At 41.8% G+C, this 25447-nt stretch overlaps 1 protein-coding gene across 1 annotated transcript in view; it reads left to right on the forward strand.

Moving 5' to 3' along the window:
• The window catches only part of agbl4 (AGBL carboxypeptidase 4), a 279201-nt gene that overhangs the window by 96818 nt on the left and 156936 nt on the right, over nucleotides 1-25447 (forward strand). The window lies entirely within an intron of this gene.

Consider the following 25447-nt stretch of genomic DNA (forward strand, 5'->3'; position numbering starts at 1 on the left):
AGAGAAATAGACCTGTCACTATTTGGGCACTTGAAGATTCAAAGCAAAGTAATGGTTTGCTTTGTATCCCTGTAATGCATCGCACTGACAGCGGGGACACTGTCTCTCCCCCCCCCCCCCCCCCCCCACATTCTCCTCCTCTTTCTCTCTTTCATGTGACTTCTACCTCCAGCTGCTGGGTGAAACTTGAGATTTGCAAATTCCGAATTGGTGGATGATACTAGTCGATTGGCTTCGGTTCTTTTTTTCATCTTGAAGCTGTCCTCCTGTTGGTGAAAGAAAGAAAAGACTCAAAAGATGAATTCAGAAGAATGTAAGATGGCCTAAACTTCAACATTTTGTCAACTTTCTTCATTTGATAGCATTAGTTTTTACCCTAAACATACGATAGGCTATCTCAGGTGGTAGCTGTAGGTCACTTTGTGAGAGGATAGATAGGATGGGGATGGGGAACGGTGGAGGACAGGGTGAAGAGCATTGCAGAGGAGAAAAGATGAGTGGAGACACCAGAGGGGAAATGAGGACATATAATCTGGAGTATATATTAAATGAGAAAAGAGAAAAATGGAGAGGGGCGATGAGAAAAGGGAGAGAAATCGGCCTGTGGTTAATCTCAGTTTTACTGATCTGGCAGTAACATGGGAGCCGGGACCAGTATTCTGCAAGAACCAAGCCTCCATTCTCCTCCCCATACCCTCAATCTTCATCTACAACAATTATTCATTCCATTCATTCGTTGTCTTGACCTGCTTATTCCAGTTCAGGGACACTGGGGGAGCTGGACTGGAGCCTATCCCAACATAAATTTTGACAGAAGGAAGCTCAGACCTTCACATTGCCAACAAACATCTCCTGCATCAACGCCGCTCTCGTCCAGTGATTAAACTGCAGAAATAAATCTTCATCTAATATCCTCTCATTAACATTAACAGCAGTCAAGGACAGTGCATAGACATCAGGGGTAAAACGTATGTGAATCTATCAGCAGTGGACAGAGGATTAACAACTAAGTAGCTGGGCCCTGAATTGGTTGGCTATGACTTGCATCAGGGAGCTCATTCCGCAGACAGCCTACTGCATGATAGCACGGGGTCATTCTGAGCTGTCATGGACCAATGATCTATTTCTCTACCTGTCAACCCCTCAGAGAGACTGAGACAAGAGAGGGTAGCCTTTCCCTCACCTCTCCCTCTCTCTCTTCCTGTCCCTCGCTTCTTCCAGCATCTGCAAGCTTCTCTGCATCAAATGTCATGACAGGAGGCAAACTGCTGTCTTGAGCGAAGATGTGGCTGCATTTGCAACTAAATTAAAAGTGGTGAGATATGAGGGTGCATCAATTTTTTGAGGAAGAACAATATATAATGTTGAATTGTATACATGAAACTGTAAAATAAACAACGATTGTTTATGGTGATTGAAATCGACTTATTTTAGTTGTGGCCAAACATCCTTTTACTGTCCCAAGGTCCCAGGGTCATCAAGCCAAAACTAAAAAAGGTTTGAGAACCTTTGTCATCGTTAACTAAACCAACACTGACTTCTGATAGGAAACAGGCATGTCCCGTGAGATCTTGTTTTATTTTGATGGACAAAAATTCAAATTTCTATGAGAGGGCATTGTTATCTGAACACAGCTTGGCATTTTGTTACATGTCTGATTCTGTCGTTTGGTTTGGGAGTTTCCATTTAAAAGCCTCTCTGCACAGCAATTTCAAGTTCTACACACTTTTTTCACATCAAATATTGAATTCATGTTGTTAATTTCTTCACTGCTTAAAATCCCATGAATGGCCACGAACAGGCTTCCATCACTTGAGTGTAGTTCCATCAAAGAGAGAGAGAGGCCAGCTCGAATGCACCAAGGCCTCTGCCTGCTGGATAAATAGGGCTGTTCTGTAGTAGATAATGGCTGTGAGTCACATATTATATTTATCCAACTCAATAAAGCAGGAGCAGGCAGGCAGATTACTCTGCCCTGAGTCAAGGAGATAATGATATCTGGCTGCTAGCTGGTCTGGAACAGGCTCCAGATGGACTAACAGGCAGGCAGACAGACAGCAAGTGCAGCTAAAGGAGTTGTACGTGGATTGTGTTAGCATGAGACTTCTGTGGGCCACCTAAGCCTCAGCCTGCTTGTGTCAGCCCACCACTGTTCCATGAAAGTCACCTTCGATCTCTTCCTGGCACCCACTCTTCTTCACCTCTGTTCTCGCTTGCTCCACTCCCCCTCAGGGTCATCATATTCCTCTATTCCCACTTCATGATCTCTCGTTCCTCCACAAGAATACGGCTGGATGGATTTTGTCTGTTTCTCCATGACTGTGCATTGCACCCTGTCTGCACAGACTGCGTAGTGATAGCAGCATATTAGCGGAGCAGCAGCGTCAGTCCTCCTTCAGTGTCTGTGCAGAATGCATTCAAGCACAGTATCGAATGTAAGTCGCTCAAGAATTTGCAGCATTCAGGGTTCAAAGCACAGTTAATGTAGTTACATACATAAAACAAAATTAATTAGACTGACAGCGTAACAATGTGAGCCGTTAACAGCCTTTGTGAAGAGCTGTATTAATTAAAACCAAATCATATCCACTCTGTCAGGCGTGTGTCTTAAAACACACTTATCAGTTTGCAAGTTTGATACCTCTCAAATGGATAGTGGGCCTTGTAGACCACGTCCTCTGGAGGAGGTGGCCCCTGAATTGGGACACTGCAAATGATAAAGTACAGACCTTAGATTGACCGCCCCTCATCCAAGAGGATGTTGGTCAGAGGACACCTCACAATGTGAAACGCTTATTTTTGTCTTGATGTTTCTCAGAGCAGCAGTTGGGCATGTCTGCGGACGGGAGCAATAAAGTCATTTTTGATAATGATGGAAATGTCCCCGGTAGAGGTCAGGAGCTCAGACCAGTAATTAAATGCGGACGCCACAATCCTCAGCGAGGGGCCGATGCGGCTCTTTTCTCGCCTTGCTACCATGGCAATCTTAAACTCCTCTGGCGCGGAAAAAACAGCTGTTTCATCCTCCGTTGTACACCAGACCTCAGATAAACAAACAGCATAAACTGTAAACAAAGTCTCATATTTTCCAACAAGGAATAATCGCCACTGCTCCAGTGATTACGTTGATATTTTTCTGTGAATTAAAAGCTTGAGAAGAAGAAGCTTAATGTGCAGCAAAGCAGAAACAAATATCCTCAGAGGTGCAAGCTCTGCAAAGACAGCTCACTCATCCAGGGAGAGAGACACATGAAGCTCACTTTGTTTCACTTTGTCTCATGCACGCGGCTCCTTGGTCATAAAGCTCCCCATTTACCAAACTCTGTCCCAGAGTCCATTCCACTTTCTACCTCTTTGAATGCGACAAGTGATAAGGATGGATTATCGTGGGAGACCAGAATTCCTCAGGATAATCCTTCACAGACAAAACAGTTTGACATCTCAGCTTGTGTTTCTTTTTTCTTTCTCTTACTACACTCAGAGTGCGATGGTTTGTCGTGGCACGGCCGTTTGACTGTCTGAATTACTTTTAATCAAGGCTTTAAAGAGACCTTAGTTTAGTATCTTTGGTTCAGAGGCAGCAGCTTTCCTCCACCCTCCCTCTGAAGTCTCCTCCTCTGCTCTGGATGAACGCTGTAAAAATGGCTGTGTGATTACACTCCCTCATATTGGGACGCTGTGACTGTGTGTGAGTGTCATCCTCTGTAGAACAACAATGGCACAAGAAAACTGAGTGGACTAGTGAAAAGTTGTATCACTAACCTGTTTCTCTTACTCTCACCAGGAGGGCACGGATCGAGCTGATAGTGTGTGTGTGTGTGTGTGTGTGTGTGTGTGTGTGTGTGTGTGTGTGTGTGTGTGTGTGTGTGTGTGTGTGTGTGTGTGTGTGTGTGTGTGTGTGTGTGTGTGTGTGTGTGTGTGTGTGTGTGCGTGTATTCATTTCTGTTACCTCTTGAGGACCTTTTCCAGAATAAACTATGACCCTGTCAGGATCAGTTGACCTCTTGGGGACCAAAGCCCTGTACTTATAAGGCATAACGTAATTGTTGACGTCCTGTTTAATATTAGTGGTAAGATGTGAATTGTGGTGATGTAAAGGTGAGAGTTATGTAAGAGTTTTTCAGAGGTAAAGTTTTGGTTTGGCTGACCACAATCAATGGTAGTAAATAGAAAATCCTAGAAAGGATAGCTGCTCAAACCTGTGTGTGTGTGTGTGTGTGTGTGTGTGAGAGAGAGAGAGATATAGAGAGAGTGAGTATGATAAAAAAGGAGGCCTTGTTAATTTTTTTGCTCTAACTGGATTGTAATATGTGTGGTTACTATAGAAAAGTGACTTAATTAGAGAAAAGAGCGTAGGTATTCAAATAGTTTGAGTTCTGAATTGAATTAGTTTCAAACAACTCAAACAGTGGAGGGAAGTAGCTATTAGATAATTGGAAGAATACATTTAACACTTGTATCATTGTTTAGTAACTCATTAGTCCAAATGGTAACTTCTAAATGCCAAAACGTTATGTCAAGTCTGGGCAGAAAAACAAAGAGGATTTGTGCTGCGCATGTGAGCAACAAATATTTGTGTTTTTATTGACTCTCTCCGCATTCTACTTCTCTGTGTTCGTGTCTGATAGAATTTAAATATGAGGTGTGTTATGCTACATAACAACATTTGCGGAATAATTTTTTTCTGCTGTGAGATTAGCAAATTACTTTTACCGTAGTAATGAGAAAGAAAGCCCCCCCCCCCCCCCCCCCCCCACACGTGTCTCCCTATTGTGATAAACCAATGTGATGTGTGTGGACGTGAAGCATGAGCACAGTAAAGTACGAAAATGTAATGATTTTCTTTAATGTAATTTGGTTGCTGTAGTAATCATTATCTGTGTGTAATGTAACTGTGAGAATAGATTTTTGGCAAATGTTAAATGCAACGGCACATTTTCTGCTCACAGATACAAAACTGTAGAAGGATTTTAACCATTTACAATTAATGACTCTGCTTACAGATACTTAGTAGAGAATTACTTTGACATGGAAAAGTAGCACAAATGGAAATAAACACAGCCTGAATTATTTTGAGGACATTCCGGTTTTAAAAACACAGTAGAGTAAATCTACAGCTAATCCCTAAAGTTGATATCATAAAGCATTAAGTGCTCTATTGTTGAAAATCAGTTGAAGGGCGTTTTCCTATCCTCGCTGTTCGGAGAGGCTGATTTCTGTTAGAACTGGTCACATTTCCAGTAAAATAATCAGGCTGCTGTTTAGTCGATCTCCGGTTCTCTCAGAAACATTATGTGGGTTTTTCTTGTAAACTACAAATGCAGTCTGTTGGCGTCTGCATCAAATGTAAAATTTAAATAATTTAACAGTTGACAGTGTCACATAATTGCCATCTGCCATTATGTGCAGTATGAATAGAATATGCATAAATATATAATGTTCTAATAGCCTAGTTCCCCTTTTTCGTAGGAATGTCTGTAGCAATTACAGAGCATGGAATATTTGTAAGCCTGCACTGTTATGACTGTGGTCAAACAAGGAAACTGCAGCATGATGACAGATTTTCATCCCCTATTTACATTGTACTGCTGCACTGTAAACCATTAGACGGGTGTTCATGATTTGATGTAATGTAGGTAGTATACATTGCTGCTTAGGATGTGCATCGTGCAATCTGGAAACATCATCTTTTGCAAAACCCAAATGTGCAGTCAGGGCCGGCCCTAGCACATTTGGCGCTCTAGGCAAGCTTCACTCCCCCCCCCCAACCCCCAAAAAAATATTTTTCAAAACGATTTCCACGAAAACTTATTATAAAATGATTTCTTTCTTCGTCGAAGTTGCTTGGATACACACACTATAACCATAAGCCTCAATGTGCTAGCATGTTCCGACAACACCAAGGAGGTACGTACCTCGATTTTTGCATCATGTTACCCTAATGTTAAATTCATTTTTTTTATGACAAAATATTGGTTGGAGATATAAGTAATGGGTCCAAAAATTATAATATATCTGTAGAATACAGCATGAATGCAGCAGCAATAACAACACGGAGCCTTCAGTTCCACATCCAGACTGCATTTTATTCAAATTAAACACAATTTCAAGTACAAGCATTTCTCTGAGTGAGACTGCATTTTAAAGTGCATAAAAAATACATTCAATTATTATGGTGTGTCTTTCCTCCAAACATCTTAATATACATTATCATTCATAAAGAAATATAAACATTTACAATAAAGACCTATTGAACATTAGCTTATAACTGGTCTTTATAAGGCACAATAACAATACAATATTACAGAGTCTGTGTGTGTCGGAGCTGAACTACACACTGTAAAGTAAACAATATACTATTGCGACCCGCCTGCAAGACGACGTGCAGGTAAAATAAACACCTATACAGGCGAATGTAGCCCCGCCCACCTAGTGCGCGAGTGTCTCCCCTCACTGCCCAGCGGAGTTTCTAAGTTTTACCAGTCTAACTCTAAGTAGACAATCAAAAAACATCAACATGTCTCAATGACACCTGTGGTGATCAAGCAAAGCTTTAGGTGACTCTCACCCACTACTAACCTGTAGAATACAGGATGAATGAAGCAGCAGTAAAGACACGGAGCATTCAGTTCCTCATCCAGACTGCACCTGGCATGTGGGCGGAACCCCCAAAGAGACAGGACGGGGTGAAACTGCTCCCGTGCCAAACGTTCCTCCTGAGCGCTGCTGTCATTCACTGATTTCTCTAATGAAACTACTTAAATCACTGTCAAAGTAATTAAATACAATATTTTGGGTCATACCACATAGAGAAGGGGGCGCAAAAAACCCTGCCTAGCAAAAAAAGAATAATGTTTTTTGGGGGATTTTTTTTTGCTCGGCGCAGTTTTTGGCGCCCCCCTCTGAGTGGCGCCCTAGGCAACCGCCTATGTCGCCTGTAGGAAAGACCGGCCCTGTGTGCAGTTATCTTTTCTCCTTGTGAAAATAAACCTGAGTCAAATACCCAAGTATTTGGATTGAGAATCACCTCAAATCCAGTGTGATAGTGTTCCAATTCTCTTACTAGACCTTCCTATTTCTCTCTGAGGGCTTTCCAGGAGCTCTCTAAGGCCTTTCAGTTTCACGTATGTTCCTTCCCTAGAGAAGCCATTTGAATCTCCTCTTCAAATTTCTTTGAATGGAGAGAAAGAGAGAAAATAAGGGGGAATCCAAGTTGCTAGGTCTTCTGTCTTTCCCTGCTCGGCCAGCTAACAGTCTAAGTACGCAGCCTCACTGCCACTGGATCATTAACTCTCAGTGTGCCTCTCCGTTGCACTTTTCTACTTCTTTTTTCTCTTAGTTTGAAGCATGTGGGTACTCGGTATGAGCCTCTCCACCTCCTTTAGTGTTTGTGCTAAGTGGGGACCTTCCAACCGTCCACCAGTCCATCCACTTCACTGCGGTCCCTCATGGCTCCTTTTGAATGTGTTCTTTCATTTAATCATTTCTTTTAAAAAAAGATTATTTTTTTTGAGGGGGCACTGTGAGGTCACAGATCACATCAGAGTAGCTTTCCGACTCAGTGACCAGTAATCAAGCCGAGGTCCATTTTGCCGCCGCTCTTTTCAGAACACCTTTTCTTCCCGGGGCTCAGGGTTGAAGCCAATGGCCTCGGCCCTTCCAATCCCATTCCTACCAAAGCTTTAGAGGTGAAGTGGGTGACTTACACCAATTCCTAGGGATTTGGAGCTTCACTGAGTGTCCCGTATAGACCAATGGCTTTACCTGGAATACTCATGCTTGCCCCTGACCCTTGCAGATACAACCCTACACCAAATGTTTTGTCTGTTCAATATTTTGAAGACCTAAAGGTCTCAGTTGGATGTTGATTTATAAAATCAATCGATCAGTGGAGCCTAATCAGAGTCCGATGTTATAGACCCTCTGCTTTTCAAATTTACCAAATTAAGCTTTTTACAGATTTAAACAAAGTTTCAAGATTATGTTTGAAGCTGTTCAAAATTGTGTCACTATTACATAGTCTGTCCTTCACAAAGCGTTATGAACGTGTCTTTGCAGAGAACCTCACTCAACACAGTGGGAGGTTGTGCAGATGGGTAAACTCCACATCCAATTCTCTGGATTTTACCCCGAGGTCATGTCTGAAAACGACTTTAAACAGCAGGAAGAGCACACGTCTAAATGTTCAAATTAACGACAAACAAAAGTTGTTACTTTTAGAGGGAATGGTATTTTACATTCTAAGTTATGACGGTTATTAATAACATATTTGTCAAAAATCTGATGTGAAATAGTTGATAATTGTTATATTTAATATTATAAATGTATAACAACCTTCTAAATTCACTTCTGCAATTTCCACATAGAAAATGAATCATCATCATATCACCTCTTCTTCCTATGCTGTCAGAATAATGCATTTGTATGACGCTACCTTTGAATAAAGTTTGTCAAATAACTAATTTCTCAATTCAGAACCTAAACATTTGTTCACCAGAATTTCAACTAAGGAAACAAGCTCATTGAATTATGTGTGTAGAGCACTGTGAAATTGTTTTTTTGCTAATAGCATTATCATTCTTACTGTGTCATGGAGCGAGAGTGTTCAAAAACGTACGTTAAATTCCATTAACTTTGTGTGCTTCCCTCGTTTCATAATCCCATAAAAACACATTTGTGTGCTACAGTCACTGAATGTTTTTAAGGCATCTAGAGTATTTCCTACAAAGGTATTCCATCATAACACTGTAGCACTAGACTGTACCATGATTAGGTTGTCGACCAACCCTCTGCGATATGAAAGAAAAACATCAAGAGAGAGGAGGGAGGTGTTTAGGTGTATAGTAGATGTAAGTCTGCATTTATGAAGGTCCTCCAAGCAGCCCATAATATGACTTCAAAAAAAATTGACCTTCTCTTGAAGTGTAGTTTATAAGATCTTATATTGAGTGGATTTTGCAGCTTCTTGCTCGTAGATAATTGTAAAGTATATTTGATTTCTATGCTGTAAGTGATACATGTGTCAATTTTTAAACCCATAGAGACAGAATTGAATCATAAATCATTTATTACATGTGGCATCAACTGGAGTAAATATAGATGGTTTGATTAAATCTGTCTCATAACAGAAGCTGTGACTTCTGATTCAGTGGCTCAAATCTTTTTTTTGGTGTAGGATTAGTATCAGATTCCTCCGCCCTACACTACCACACCGAAGGTTTGTTCCTAATCTTTCAAACTACCCACAGCAGAAACTCATGGTATTAAACATATGTTAGGTTTAGACTCAAATGATACTTTGGATTGAAATAAGTACGTCCTTATGGCAAGAGGACACCCAATTAAGGTTATGAAGTTATGAAAGATCATAGCTTGATTATATTTTAACCCTGTTTAAAAAAAAACACGTTTCTATAAAGCTAAATTCTTACAGCAATCACATTTTGTAAAAAAATTGCCTACAGCTAGATTACCTTTTCTTTTATGTTGTTAGACATCTGTTGAAATAATAATGACGATTGGTTTCACACCAGAAGCAGGTGTTCTCCTATGTTGGCTAACTAGTGTCGTCAGCCAGTTGATGGGTGTTGACTTTGCAGTGTTTTCAAAGAGCAGCTTTAACAGAAGTTGTGAAGCAGTGTTTGTCTGAGCTTGGTTTGGTCTGTCAGGGCCCCAACACTCAGGTTTCTCATTCTGTGACAGATCAGTTGTCAAACCTGTCTCTCCCTGTTACCTCTTGTAACTCCACCTGGTGTGAACTGAACTGAAGTCAGCTAAACTCAGCTGATGTAAACTAAACTGACCTCAACAACTGCCCTTGTGGTGCGAGTTGTTGCACAGTTTTGTAAGGACACTTCCACCCCAGTGAGTTCTTATTTAAGAAAAACTAAGCTGATCTCTCTAACAATTGTGCACAGTAACATAATTGATTGGGCTGTTTTCCGAAGGCCTGTGCTACACTTCAGACAGATTGCGTGCCTCCTCCCTCAAGTCCACATTTTAAAAATTGATTGGGGACAGGTTTTATATGAAATTGTATTGTTCAAACTCAGGGAGCCAGTTTCTAATCTATCTCCCTTGGATGTCTCTTGTGACCTCTCTGCTCCTACATTAAACATTTCATTCTGTTCTCATTTCTCCACAAATGTCAATACAGTGATCCTGAATGTTCTCAATTAGCTAAAAAAAGCTTCAACCATTAACTATAGGTTCAAATAATTTCACAATAACTTGTTGGTTTTTAAGTATGCCATGTGCTTCATTATTTGGATCGGTGTTAGTCCATCTGGCATGTGTGCTGCTAGTGCTTTATTGATCTGTTTTGCTACCAATCGATGATGGGTGTGGTGTTTTCCATGCTTATCAGACTGTAATCAGTCAACTGGAGGAAAACTATAACTTTCTTTACGTGTGATTTTACAAAGGTTGCTTCCTTGATTCCATCAAAGATCATCCTCTTTCTTTCTTTCTTTCTTCACCATGACCTAAAGTGATAATGCATTTCCTTGTGGAAATAGCCACATTGCGGTTCCCTTTGTTCATCCTGTGTCTCTCAGCTATTGTCCTGTTACTTGTCCTTTCCTCAACTTCGGTAAGTGCTTGTCGTTGGTGTAGTGAAGCAGCAGATGCAGTGTTGTCCATTTCTTCATCATTTACAGTCTTGCAGAAAAAGACGAGGGGCTGTCTCTCCAGACAGACAGAAAGCATGGCATCTAAAATGAAATGCTGTGCCATGTCTCACCAGTTCCTCTTAACCAGTGTGCTGGTGTGAGTATGTGCATCCACCCATGCATGTTGATGAGTTGGAGGTAGAGAAGATTGCTTTTTTTACAGCCTCTCAATCACAAAGAGCAAACCAAAAGGGACACATGGGTAAAAACATGGTGGAGCATTTCCAGGCTTGTTTCTAGACTGTTATGCAGTCCTGGTGCCACTGGTTAAAGAGAAATATCACATTTTTTCAAATGTTAAACAAATAACTGCTTGGCTTGAATATGAGGACAACAAAGACATGTGTTGCATGGCGACCAAACACCCGAATGTGTTCCAAGATAAATACAAATCATTTTTTCTGTGATTCATGGATTTAAACTGGCATCTGTTGGGATCATCCAAATCCAGTTTCTTCTTTGGTCCCCTGACATGATGATGGTCATGTAAGCTTTTTTGATTTATGCTCCTCTACTCACAGCAAGTTGTAAAAATGTCCAGGCATAAATGATCTTGTAATACGACCAGGAGCAAGGACACACAATGTCAGGGAATGTGCAGCACCTGGAACCAGGCACAGTCAATATAATCCAATTCCAAAGTCGCAGCACCAGCACTTTCAGACGTAGACCCAGAGTTCAGTCCATACAGTGCCACCTATAGGCAACAGCAGTGACAGCAGCAGCATGTTAGACCTGCTGACGTGGACTTGTTGCAGTCAGTGAGTGATGAGTGCTCAAGGTGTTACTGATTTTGAATGTGACAAAAGGAATTGTTTTGTTAACTGGAGCATGTTTTCTGCTGAACACTTGTAAGACTGTATAGAGAGTCGTTAAGAATTAGTTTGACATTACATGGCTGAAAAAGTCTGTTGTCAAAGATTGGTTCAGCATTTTTGGAAATACGCTCATTCTAAACCTGTCTACCAGAAATAACCTTCGACAGAAGTTAAGTTTAAAGGCAAAAATGTTTTATAGGAAACCAAATTGCAAAAAATCACCCCAAAAATATGCATCTGCATTGATTTATGAAAGATATAAGGATTAATTTTGACTGCCTATACAGCTGCTTTACATTGTATGAGAAGCTACTCTTTCAGGTCATTAAATCCGGGCCGCCATATGAAAGCTGCAGGTTACATGATAATTAATCTACAGCCTCCACATAATCCTGTTATGAAACTTTTTTGTACTTTGTTTCTCAGCTGTTTTATCCATGAAAAGCATCACAATGATAACATGAGGTCAAGCAGAACTCATATTCACCCAACATTAGACATATAGAAACATTGACATTGCGGCTGTGGCCCAGGAAGGAGAGCTGGTTGTCTACTAACCAGGGGATAGGTGGTTTAATCCCCGACACTATGAGACTGCATGCCAAAGTATCTTTGTGTGCACAGTGAACACAGTGTGTGAACAGGTGAATCAGACTTTTAGTGTAAATCTCTTGAGTGGTCGATGAGAGTAGAACAGTAAATACAGTCCATTTACCCTTGTCTCTTGCTACCTCGAACATTCACCCATATAAAAGCATTCCCCCACTCTAAAGGGAATAGAAGCTAGCACTCCGATTGAGACTAAGCAAACCTTCGAAAATAAACAACCTTTTTTTGGGGGTCAAAAATAAGGCGCAGAGGTATTATGTTTTATGTTTCCTGTCAATCAAATCAAATAAATCTTATTTCCACAAACAATAATATACTTTCTGTGAGAACCTTATTTAGAAAAATGAAATTGTTACCACAGTTACGTGTGTATCCTTGTGTTAACTTTGCCAACACAATTTGTTATGTAGTTCTACATATGGTTTCTCTGGTATATTTGATATTACACATCCTCTCATTAGGAGAGGTTTTCATACTGGAACATGAGAAAATGCCAAAATAAAGCTGTAACCCTGCACGGACATGCAAATGAATGCTGGCTTGACCTCAGCCGCCCCAAATCTGTAGTCTGCTAATCAGTGATGTGTGTGTGTATATGAGTGATTTATGATCCAGTTCCATAAAGTGTGCCACCTCTCATTAAAACATACTGGATGTAACGCTGGCATCTTGTACATTACACTCATGTCATGTCTGAGAAAAAAAGAGGACGGAAAAAGTGATTGATATTCTACTGGGGCATCTGCCATTCACGCAGCATTCACACTGAAATTTAGTGTCTCAGCACTCTGCCTATCCAGCAGGGCTGTGGGGTTAGCGCCCTCATAGGCCCACCTCACCATCCTCATCAATGACCTGTGACATCACTTCCTGCTGATGCAGCAAGCCTGTCAGATATGAGCCTCGGTGTCCTTCAACCTCTATCCTCCATCCTCTCCGAGTCATGTAGCTGCTATGAAAACAAACACAAACACACAGCACGCATTCACAGCCTTCACACAGCCTTTGACCTCTGTTTTCAGCGAGCCTTTAAATTAGTCTCAATGTGTTATGTCAGTGTGTCAGAGTGAAAGCCTGAGGCAGCAGTGCAGAGAGAAGAGGCTGAGAATATGGGCTGCAAGTACTACTGGACTCTCATTAACCTCCCTACCTTCTCTCCCTTCACCAAGTCTCCTTCATCAGCTCATCCAGGCCTGAAGTGACACATGGGCCTCTGGAGTGTCAGTAGCGATAAAGATGCCGCCACTTCAGCGTTTTAATTGGAACTTCTGCTGTTGATGTGTGAACAGCTGTAGGACAGAGAAGGGCAGATCTATCATCCCTCCCCTCCGCAGACCGCCTGAGGTCAAATGGCAGCAGTTACCATGGCAGGAAAACCCGCAAAGCTCCTGTTTATTTATGATTTTATTGCTCCGCCCCTCCCTCTGCACCTTCCTGCTCTCACATCTGCATATTCACATCTGGTTGTGAGACGACTGAGGAAGACTGGGCGAGCATCTGGCGGAGTACAGGGCTGTGCTGGAGTGAAATGACCAGCAAGGATATATTTATAGATTCAATGCGGGGGGTTCACACACTAGCTGACACACGCACACAGCACACACAAGCACAAGCACACACGCAAAAACACACACAAATGCGCAGACACACACACACACACACTCTTCTGTGAATCCTCGACTCTCCCTGCAGACACAAATCCATTATTCATTTCAAAATGACTCATTTTTCGCCCCGTGACTCCTGGCAGTAGTGTGGCGCCTGACCATGGGGGTGCTTTTTCTAATTAATGCGGATTGCGCAAGAAAGCAAAAAGTAACATATTCACTCTTGACGCCTGATGTTACAGGAATGCAGGTGTGAAAACAACGCTTGTGGCAAAATCTACTCTTTGACCAATCACAACCCTGCACATATGAGAATGCAGCGTGCTGTGTTTTCTTGCCTCTTCGGTATCTAATGTCAACCCCGCCTTGTCACTCAGCATAAGTAGATGATAGGTACAAAGCTAACAAGAGCTATAGTAGCAGAAGTTGAGCACCATGCTATGTTGTGTTAGCACAGATAATAGAACCAGTATCCCCTTGAATCTCTCCCCCTGAGATGTGATCTGATTTTAGTCCATCCAAAGTCTTGGATCTTTCATATTCAGGTCAAATATACTTTTGCTGCAATAATTTCCTTGTCGTTCATCTGAGGCCATTCGTTCACTAGACACCTGCCCTCAGATTTCTGCTCTCGGCTACTTTTGTGAAATGACCTTGTCACTGTTCCCTAACTTACCAATAGATTGCCAGGAATGACACTTGCCAACCCACCCAAAACCATTAAGATGCTCTCACATCAAGTTCCAGGTGTTTAATTTGTATAAAACAGTTTTGAAAAATCAGAAGCCTAGGTTCCTTTTCCCATTGGGCCTCAGTCACCATATATCCTTCCTTGATTTTGTCTCGCTCCTTTCACGTCACCTTTATTCAGAGGAAAAGAAAGAGGCAGCCTCAGCTACTCGTGTTGATTGCAACACAGATAATGAAGAGGAAACACTGCTATGGCTTATTGTCAATAATCATTTCCCCTCATTGTCCGTCCAAGCAAACAAGCGTGTGTTAGCACGTTCTACAACAAAGCAACAACTAGAGAATAGACAATCTTGTTCCTGTTTGCACCAGCACGCACATTCCCAGTCTACGTAAAATGGGTATAAACAGTTACTGCCCACAAGAGACTTATTAAGAAGTGAAACAAGGTCTGGAATACAGATTGGTAAGACACACCAGGGGATTGACAGATACGAGCAGATATTGTTATGGTGTGGAGGGCACATGCATTGTGTACATACATGTACACTCTTGCATATAAAGAAACGCAGACTTAGATGCACACACATACTCTCATGTATCATAACTATACACACCCTGAGATGGAGGTGGGGCCACATCTTCTTATGCTCAGATATTTGATAAGGCGAGACACAGCTCTGCTTTGCATGCTATTAGATGGGAATCTAAATAACATTTACATGTCATTTACGTCTATCACCTTCGTTCTGAAGAGTGGTGTCAGCACTATGTGCATATCAAAGCTGATATTTATTCCACTTGCCAGCAGGGTTTCTTTGCCAAATTTGCAAATGAATGCAATTATGGGTTTCCTCCCCAGACAGTATTTGAAAGGTAGTGGTTATCGGGAATATAATATTTGATAATGTCTCAATATGATGTCTTTGTGAATTTAGGTCCCCGGTCAACAAATGATATCACTGATGTAGATGTTTATTCTCTCATCGTATTTTGTTATTATTTGTGTCGTGATCTTTGAAAGTAGTTTAACTATGGTACTCGAGGAAAACAATGATTTGCTTTTTGTGAAGAACAACACAAACTGTAGGCTTCTAACATTTCTGTCATGACTTTCCTTTTCTCATGCTGTCTGGTCATGGCAGCAAAGCAGTTTACACAACTTTATTTAGCATCCCAATCATCAATTAGTGCGGGAAAACGTTTAATTGCTTTAACAAAATGCCTTTGAATAACCATTACAGAAAACATTTGTGATAACAAAGCGATTACTATTTAGAGACGGCAATAAGCCAGGCACTGTTTCTGGATACCATAATTACCAGTAGCAAGGGGAGCATGGATGAATGCTCATGTGTTGCAATTCTGTGAAGGAGCTGGAAGCAATGCAGAAGATGAAGATGAAGATGGGCGAGATAGGCTGTCAAAGACCAGGCATATCACTCTGAGGACGCTAGTCCCCCCTGACACATCCACAATAACCCTCAAGAGGAGCAATTGCTTCCCTCTGTCCGAGCACAAATTTCCATGTTGTTTTGCACACACCTCTCCATTATGAAAGCTTTTTTTGGTAACAGAGGAGATATTGAAATAGAGAGAGTGAGATGGAAGGAGTGAGCGGGGCAGGCATGGATGGAGGAAGGGAGGGAAGAATGAGAGAGAGATTGGTTTTCATGCCTGGTAGTCAGCGAGCCTGTAAATCTCCCAGGAGCATAGTGGAAGACAGCAGAAGGTTGATAGTCATCCATCACTCCTGACAACCCCACTGCTCTGGAAGGGCCTGACAGCACAGCCCTGCCTGAAAGAGGGGAGGGGGAGGGGGGGACACAAGAGGAAAGATAAATAGAAAGGGATGCTGCCTGCAGAATGAGAAAATTAACTCTTCCATATTTAAAGCAGAAGGCAGAGGGGGAAAAAGAAGGTGAGAAGATGAATGTGTGGAGAGGACTGGGAGGAGGGAAGTACAGCAGTTGGCTGTTCCAGCCGCTCTGTTCATCCCTCACCGAGTGCCTGTGGCAGCGGCAGTGCTGCTGCTGAGGGACTGGAGACTGTGGACGGGTTGGAACTAAAGCTCTGTCCTCGTCAAAGCAGCAGAGCAAGAACATGTGGGTCGAAATCTCAAGAAGAGCAAACTTTTATTCTTTTCCACTTTTAGAAAGATGACCCCTGTCTCCTATAAATATATAAACAGCTAATTCAATTTAATTGACAAATGCATTAAAAGGAACACTATTACGCCTAGATTATATTACATTTAAATTCAATTATATCAAATTGAATTGAAATTTAATTATGGTAATATTTGTAATAAATGCATTTGCCATTTCCCCTAAAAAGTTGGTACTGGAAACAATATTAAATACGAAGCACAGATATTGGACTTTTGAATTTATATATCCACTCAACTTGTTCATTATGTTGGGAATGCATAGCACATGTTTAAGGAAATATTTGCATTCTTGTTTTACAAGTTTAAAGTAGATTTGAACCATGAGATATTACTGAAATTAAATTTTTAACATTTAACAGAAATTACTATTTTTCATGTCTTTCCCCGAAAAATGCTGTTACTTAAAACTGACCATGGACCAGATGTATATCCAAGCTGGATTCAAATAAATGCTAAAACTAAGTAGTAGTATATAAACCACATTTTAGCGAGAGAGAGAGTTGGTCTGTCACAACTGAAAGCCTGTATTTTACTTTCTCACTTGAATGTAGAGCACGAGTAAGCTGTAGAGATATGTTCTCTGCCTCTGGTAAAATAACCATTCCTTTTCATTACAGCTTTCTAAGTGACACAATAAAACACTGAATAAGAGTGGAAGAAAGCATACTGTGCTATTTTGTGTCAACTGGAAATATGGGATACGTTTCTCACAGAGTGTGGGCCGAGTGGTAATAAAATGGAACTGCCTGTTCAAAGAACACCGGGTCTTATTGGCGAGGAGCTGTCCAAACACTCTGTCAATTAAACAGACGTAGAGTCCCTGCATATCTGACAATCTGTGGGTAGCTGACCATGACCCATTCTACACATATCGACTTCAGAGGGAACACACACTGAGGGGAAACACACGCACACAAAGAAGCTCATTATTAAATCACAACATGGATGTGTGATCTTATTATAGCGCTGCGCGGCGTCTCTATAGCATGTGCAGAATGTGGCTGGGTAATTAAATGAAAAGCAGTAAAAGACGTCCTCAGAGGTTAAGTCCTGTTTATCTCGATAGTCTTTTACGGCGAGCTCGTTGTGCGACCCGTAATGTACTCCTCCATAAAACAAAAAGGTGATGTTTTACAATTCCAATGATTGTTTGTGTTTGAGTATCTCTCTCACTCTGTGTTAATGGATTCATCCCGCTGCGTCTTTTGGCTCCGTATTAGTTTTAAGCCCCCGTCCATATCAGTGTACTAAAACACCTTAAAACGCACATCACCTGACCATGCACGTACACTGGGCATGCACGTCCTCCTTGACATGGGAATGGTCACAGATTGCACGGATGATAGATGGTCACCTACAGCAACGCTTACAACTGTTTATCCATGTAGCTTTCTTCACTGGTTGCCAAGGCTACTGCCCGTTGTTTACTTCTGGAAGGGGGTAATGTAATAGGAGCCTGACGAATCTGTGTAATCGACATTGTGATCGAAAAGAACCAATCAGGTTGTGAGTGTCTACTTTATCGTTTCGACACATCTCGGTTTTTGCCCGTCCAGACTAAGACGCTGACCTGGAGTTTTAAACCAAAACGGGACCAGTACCATTTCTGTACCATTTCCAAACCGTTCCGCTCTAGAGGCTTTAAAACACCAGAGCAGTGTGATGCATTTTTAAACTAAGAGGTAATAGTACTTGTAGCTCTGTAGTAAACGTAGTAGTAGATGCAGCCTGTGTTTGTGTGTGTTTGTGTGTGTTTGTGTTGTGAGTGACCTCCATCAGTGCCTGCAGGGTACCGGCCAATGCTGTCACTCAGTGCGAGAAAAGCCCTAATTAAAGAAGTTCCAGTCGTACATGGCCTCACAATGGAGAGAGAGATTGCCTTTCAACTCGGTGCCCGATGCAGAAACGTCCTCCTCCTTGGGCTGAATAAAAGAGTCTGATACAAAAAGCCATGAATGCCTAAACCCAACAAAAGCTCTTTAAAAGACTGTCACCGTACTATCTGATATCTCCTGGAACAGCTCTGCTTTGAATAAATCTTTTTTTTTTTTTTTTATTCAGTGAAGGAGGGAGAAGGAAATTAAAAGCTGACATTTAAAAAAGCTGCTGCTGGGACTCGTGGCCCCTAGGATCAATAGCTAGGTATCTCATGACTCCCCCCCGCATATTAGCTCACTTTTCCACAGGGCATCTCAGACTAAGTACAAACAAACCAAAACTACTGTAGGAATATTGCTGTGTTGTTTTGTCAGTTTACCTCCAGGTGTGTGTGTGTGTGTGTGTGTGTGTGTGTGTCGCCTGAGTAGCAGATGGAGGCGGGGTTGTGTGTGTTTGTGTGTCTGTAATGTGTTTAAAGGGTCCCATCCTCCTCTTCCTTGTGTCGGCACCTTGATTTGACATTGATCATGAGGGACCTAAACTGTCAGCAACAACATGACACTGGAAGAAATAAAAAGAGAATGTGGTAAGGTAGAAGAGAGAAGGAGTTGTTAGGTGTTTGTGTGTGTGTGTGTGTGTGTGGGTGTATCTGGGGTTACTTGTGTTGGTTGACATTACTGACATTCAGTTGTACTCAGTGACAGTCAGCGAGCGTCTTTGTGAAGTCTGTCAGGTTACGTATAGCAGATTTAGTCAAGGTCATGCATGTGCTCCCGATTGAGTCACGTCCCTTTCTCCCCGACACACACACACACACACAGACACAAGGGTGTCCTGCACCACACGTATGAGTCTGTGGCCTCGGTCCACGCCCACAGGGACTCAGGTCGTCCCTCAGGGTCCCCCTGTCGTACTGTTATTCCCGCCAATTGCTGCCCTGTGACCTTCCTCACTCTCGCCAGCCTTTACGGGGGCTTATGACCATATGTGAGCTTCCTTTGACATAATGTCACTCTGGAGAGTCACCACAAGACCTCTGAAAAGGCTTTCTGCTTTCTCTGACTGCTCAAGTAAACAACCAGTAGCGTTTTACATAAATATGATGCTGCTTTGACAATTATAACTATAGTGCAAGACCTGTTCTTTCCATTCTGCTGAAAGCACACCTGAGGTACTGTGCTAGTCTCTGGGCTATGGCAGCCTTAAGGGAAACTATACAGTTTATTCAGACGTAGTTTCTTATTTTCTAGAAATTGGTTCAATTGCTGTTGCTACTCAAACATTGAGGTGTCTGTGGCTTGTAAAAGACGCCATTGGGCCCAACAAACACAAGCAGTTAGTGTCGTTATACCCAAGGCAATAGTTTGCCTGATGATCTGAACTAAGTGAAAACAAAAGTGCAGTTGCACACATAAACACGGCAAGTGTGATGATTTTTATCAGGGGTATAGTCCATATATACAACTATGTCTCCTACAGGTTATTGAAGTTTGATCACAACCTGATGCAGATGTTGGGGGAGTAAGGTGCCTTGCTCATGGGCACTAGACAGGGTAGGGAGACTCTTGGATTTTTGGACAGATCAATCCAGGTTCGTCTTTTGTTGTCTCTCCGTGGAGTCGAACCACAGACGAACCAGAGACCTTCTCTGCCCATAGTCCAAGTTTCTGCCACTAGACCACCGCCTCTCTCTAGCCCACTAGCTCTATCATCACCATGGGTTTGCAGATTGCGGACTCTACCAGTGATTAATGAAACAGCAACATGCTGTTTTTTATTCCTTCAGCTTAAATCACTTGAGAGTTCAGACAAAGAGTTCAGACAAAGTTCACATAACCTCCACATCAACAAGTCTACATCAGCTAGAAATGTCTCACTCTTTGTGAGCAAATTATTGGCCATCACTTCACTATATGATTACTTAGATGTCATTAATAATCTTTTGTTGTAATCACAATTCAGTTTTACACAGTTTTACGTTTAATTTTAAACGGAAAACGACAACAGCTTAGCAATTGATGACATGTGATGTGTATCTCTGTGTGTGTGGTGCTGGACTCAGCTGCTGGCCGTGTCAGGTAGTCCCCAGAACAGTGGGTAGTTGGCACGCTGTGCGTCAGTGATCAGGTTGATCAGAGACAACAAGACAGGAACAGACAGAGCTGGAGCTGCCAGCAGTTATCAGTCTGTCTCTGATGGTTATGGACAGGGCTCATAGATTTGCTCTGCTTGCTTGTGTTATGATGAGGAATCACAAGGTTAAATAATGGAACACAGTGCGGTGATGTGTTCAGGTAACCTCACCTGATCCCTAATGGGACAATTTGTCTCCGCTGCACAGTTGTTATTTTGTGAGACCACTGGGCAACATTTCAAGTGCAGTGTTGTGGGGATAATAATGTTCCTGTGATGAAGTGATTTTAAGGTAAGAATCTAATTTCCGCTCCGGTCAGAGCCTGAGGGTCCGCAACAAGAAAGAGGTTTTATTTTTGTTGTTGTTCTTTTACACAAAGACCCATCAGCACCCTGGAGTCTGGCCAAAGCTCTGACAGAACAGTTTCCCTGAGCTGGTGGCCACCTACCATATGTACAAACATTTTAACATTATAATCTTAATTAAACTTTGTGTTTTTTTGTAGATTGAGGTTGATTTAGTTTGCTTTCTTTTAACTCTTGAGCAACATGAGAATCTTTCAGTAATTGGTATTTCACACACCCATCAACATGTCAAAGGTAGTTTGATTACAACGTTTAGTTTTAAAGCACAATCCAACTTTAAGGTGATTCAAATGTATTTGTAAACAACAGGAAAACAGGCTATAGTTTCCCTTTTCAGTGAGGAACCAGAAACAACTTATTTTTTTAAACTTAAATGAAGTCGCCATCGTGTTTCTACCTGAAAACATGTTTCCCTTATCTAGCCAGATTGGTTTGGGAACTTTATCTACTCAGTAACTTACTATTACTTTTTTCAATCATTCAAAATCAAGTCCATTCAGCCTTCACCATCAAACAGGACAAAGTGCTCAGTCCGTGTAGAGGTCTCTCACTACGCATTTGAAATGGTTTCTTTAATAATTCATGGAGGCCTCTTCCAGGAAGCAACTCTATCTTTCCACATGCTGGATCGATGCAGATCAAAAGACAGTGTTTGGTCCTAAATGCAAGCCTATCCTGAAGTGCTACCGGCAGGACTATTTCAGTGCCAAGAGCTGTGTCTATAGCTGGCTGCTGAAGTCTGTTTAATGTTTACCAAAGAGATTGTTATTAGATATAAGTGATTCAGACAAAAATCGCTGGAAGACTTTGAATGAGACTCCTTATATATGCTTTAACTCCTGATGTACAACTCACAGTATAAATCCCAGTGAATTTGAGATTAAATATCTGCAAGACAAAAAATAGTGACAGTTAAGCAAAGCTTTAATTCAAGATTAAAATTTTCAGTGGGCAGCATTTGTTGGGCCATTGGTTTTGATTTTGATCCGTTCTTACATTAAGTCTTTGTAGATACTTTCTATTTGTTTACTGCTGTGACAGAGTGAAAATCCTATTAATTGCTCCATTAAGGTTCATTAGAGTTTGGCATGTTGGGAGATCATGTCGACCAAAGACAGTTCAGCCAAAAGCACAAAATGCCTTTTTTTTCAAGTTTGAGAATATTACTACTTTTGACATGATCTCATGTTGAATTGTCACTTTGTTTCACACTTGGATGTTATATTTATGTCTATGTGTGTATGAAGATAGTGTGTATGTGTGCGATTGTTTGTGTGTGTCTGCGTTGAAACCACAGAGACACCTGTTCCAGTCTGCCATTCAGCGGTGATGGGGACGGCGTAGGGCTTTGACACGCTCTGTAGACAAGACAGCTCAGACAGCATGGATGTTAATCTCTTCTAACTGCTCCCAGCCTAATTAAATCTTCCAGGGCAGACACACACACACACACACACACACACACAAACACACACAAACACACACGTGCGGACATGTGGAGGCTTCCAAATTGGTCTTGCTTACGTGTGAGTGTGAGTTTTAACGATTGGGAGAATTGGCCCTACAGCGTTTGCTTGATTTTAATTCAGTAAAATTGTATGTCTGTGTGTGTGTGTGTGTGTGTGTGCGAGAGAGAGAGAGCATGAAAGTCACAGTATTACACAAACACAAACAATTTGACTCCTGTCGTCCTCGTCTGTTTGAAGATGCAGTGGTAACTGAGAAACTCATGTACAACAACAACAAAGTGCTGATCACTTCCTGTGTTGTTTACGTGTCTGTACTCTGACATGATTGTGTTGTGTTGCACAGTCATGCAGGTCATCTTCACACATCACCTTCTTCCAGCACTGCAGATGGAAAGCATTTTATGTAATGAAATGGAACTACCAAAATCAGTCATCTTAACCTCATTGGTGTTAATTCAAATACCAGGGTCAAATTAGGTTTTTGTCGTGCCATGCATTTCCGTCTTCCTGACAAAAAATGGCACATTGAGAAGGCCACTAGCTGGAGCTCATACACTGCTTTACCAATAAACTTTGGGGTTTGATTCTCACAAACGACTCACAAACTCACAAAAGTCACTGAAGCTGGATTGTCTTAGCATGCTGCAAAATGTTGAACAACTGCCTAGTTTATATTCTCCAGTTTTATCACTTACCTTAATGTCAAGGTGAATGTTTCTTAATAAGGAAAAAAAAAGAAATCTGGGTCAATAAATGAAAAGGTGTATAATATTCTATTATTAGCCACTAAACACGTAACTGAAGGTAGTGTTGGGCCTGATCTCTTTGTATCTGTGTCCTGTTTAAAAAGAGTTCATTCTGGGTTCATGGCTCAACAAAGTCAAATGTAGAATGGGGTTAAGAGAGGACATGCCCCCACAGCCAATTAAACAGTCCCCTTTTGGAACCACATTTAAATTGACTTGATCCTAACAACAAATCACACTCAATACTCCCACCAACATTCCTGATTTCTTTCAATAAGATCCATCAATTACTGTCTGAGAAATCTGAAAATTTTGAAAAAGCCCTATCTCTCACAAAGAAATGAATTCAACCCCTGAGCTGCACCAATATATAACATTGATTTCATAAAAATACGTCCTGTAGTCACTGTGTAATTTTGCTTACAAACCAACATATGGACGGGAGAAAAACATTAAAAGAGGTCACTAGTTGTAATCGATAAGTATTTATTTTGCACTGAACACTTTAAACTATATGAAAGTATGAGGGGTTAACAAAAACCTAATAAACATGTCAAGGAAAACACAACTTCAAAGTGGTAATACATACAATAACACACATACACACACATCCTGTATACACACAGCATGATTCAGTCAATTGTCCAGGGTTTCCCTATGTTGCTTTTAAGCTTATGAAAGTTCTTTGTGCCCTGTAAGACTGACTTTCTGATGTGATGTTTAATCACAAGATGTAGAGATTCTTTTTTAATCTGTTTAGCTTCAGTGAAGTCGGTGTCACGGAGTGACTCTGACAGGACATGGGCCTCCCTCCCTGCCTATCAGCCCACCCGCCTGTCTCCTCTACATCTGTCCACCCAGCCAGAGCCCATCTGACTTCCCTCTGTTGCTACCTTCAGTAACTCTGTCCCTCCCATATTTATCTCTGTTGCACAACTACCCTCCTGTCTCTTCAACCCCTCTGTGTCTGCTCCTATACATCTTCCTTGCAACCGCACCTTTTTTTCCACGATTGATTCTCTCCCACCGTTGCATTGTGCATCATTCTCCCTGCGATTCAATTTCCTTTCTTCCCTTCTTTTTCCCTGTGTCTGTCATCTGTCCAGTCTCGGCTACCTCTGAGTTAAACAGGCCGAACAAATAGATTACAAACAGTGGGTAGAGTGAAGCTAAGGAGGAAGACAATCTGAATTTGTTGTGGATAAAGAATGAGGAAGGAGGCTGTGCAGTCAAAGAAAGCCAGTGGAGTCAGAGTAAGGCTGTATTTGCCTGAGGGGAAAAGGCTGAAAAGTAGCTCTCGCAACAGATGTGCAGGGCAGTAAAGTGTAATTGAAATGCCAGCAGCAATGGTCTTATCTCCCTGCTACAGGAGCCTGCTGCCAGTCTCAACATCAGTTAGATGTCATTTTACCTAAGTCTGAATCAGCCTGCCACAATCCACAATCCCCATTCCTCTGATGCTAAGCGGGCGAGAAGGGGAGAAATGGATGAGGGGGAGGGAGACGAGAAAGAAAAGGAGGGAGAGGAGGGTGGGGAGTCTGTAATAGGATTTCACTGGCACCCAGTTAACTTCCACCACCTGGACTTATTTGGTAATTTGATATGCCCCATCAATAGGATTCATTTACCTCAACGCAGTATTACCATCGCCATTCATTTGACTTTTTAAACTATATATTTATTCAGTTCTCTCTGCATATTGTCCTGCTTGTTCTGATCCTAATCACGGCTGCTGGAGGTGGCAGGAAGGAGGGAGGGGCGGGGTTTCCACCCAACATATAAGCTAAGAAAGAAAGTCCTTGGTCCAGTGGAGGTGGAAAGCCAGACGCCATCGCTCCAGGCGAAGCTTAATGTTTTGGGCCAGCTAGCATCCCTCTGGGAGGAACCATAATGTCCTCCCAGATTAGAGGCCGGCACTCGTCGGAGCTGCTGCCTTTCCATCAGGAACTTAGTTACTGCAACATGGGATCATCTGCAGGACATTAAAGCTGCCTTATCTCCCCACTGTCATGTTAATGTGCAGGGATTCTGTGGCTTGTTGGTGATATCCACGGTGGCTGTGGCATTTTTACCTTTTGCCTGAGCTTCTTATGCAGTTTTGGGGGTTTATGTATTTCCACTACTCCCTGGTCACATGAGAAGGAAATGGTAGTAAAGAAAGAGTCAATTTCTGGCCCTTTAATGATACACTGAGTAGGGTTTTGTTAGGTATGACTTGTTGGTGTTCACCATGTTACGTCACGTTAAAGAAAGTTTCTGTATCCACTTGCCCATCTGGATCTACTCCAAAA

The sequence above is a fragment of the Platichthys flesus genome, chromosome 9 (assembly GCF_949316205.1).
Source record: "Platichthys flesus chromosome 9, fPlaFle2.1, whole genome shotgun sequence".
In the NCBI taxonomy this organism is placed as follows: domain Eukaryota; kingdom Metazoa; phylum Chordata; class Actinopteri; order Pleuronectiformes; family Pleuronectidae; genus Platichthys; species Platichthys flesus.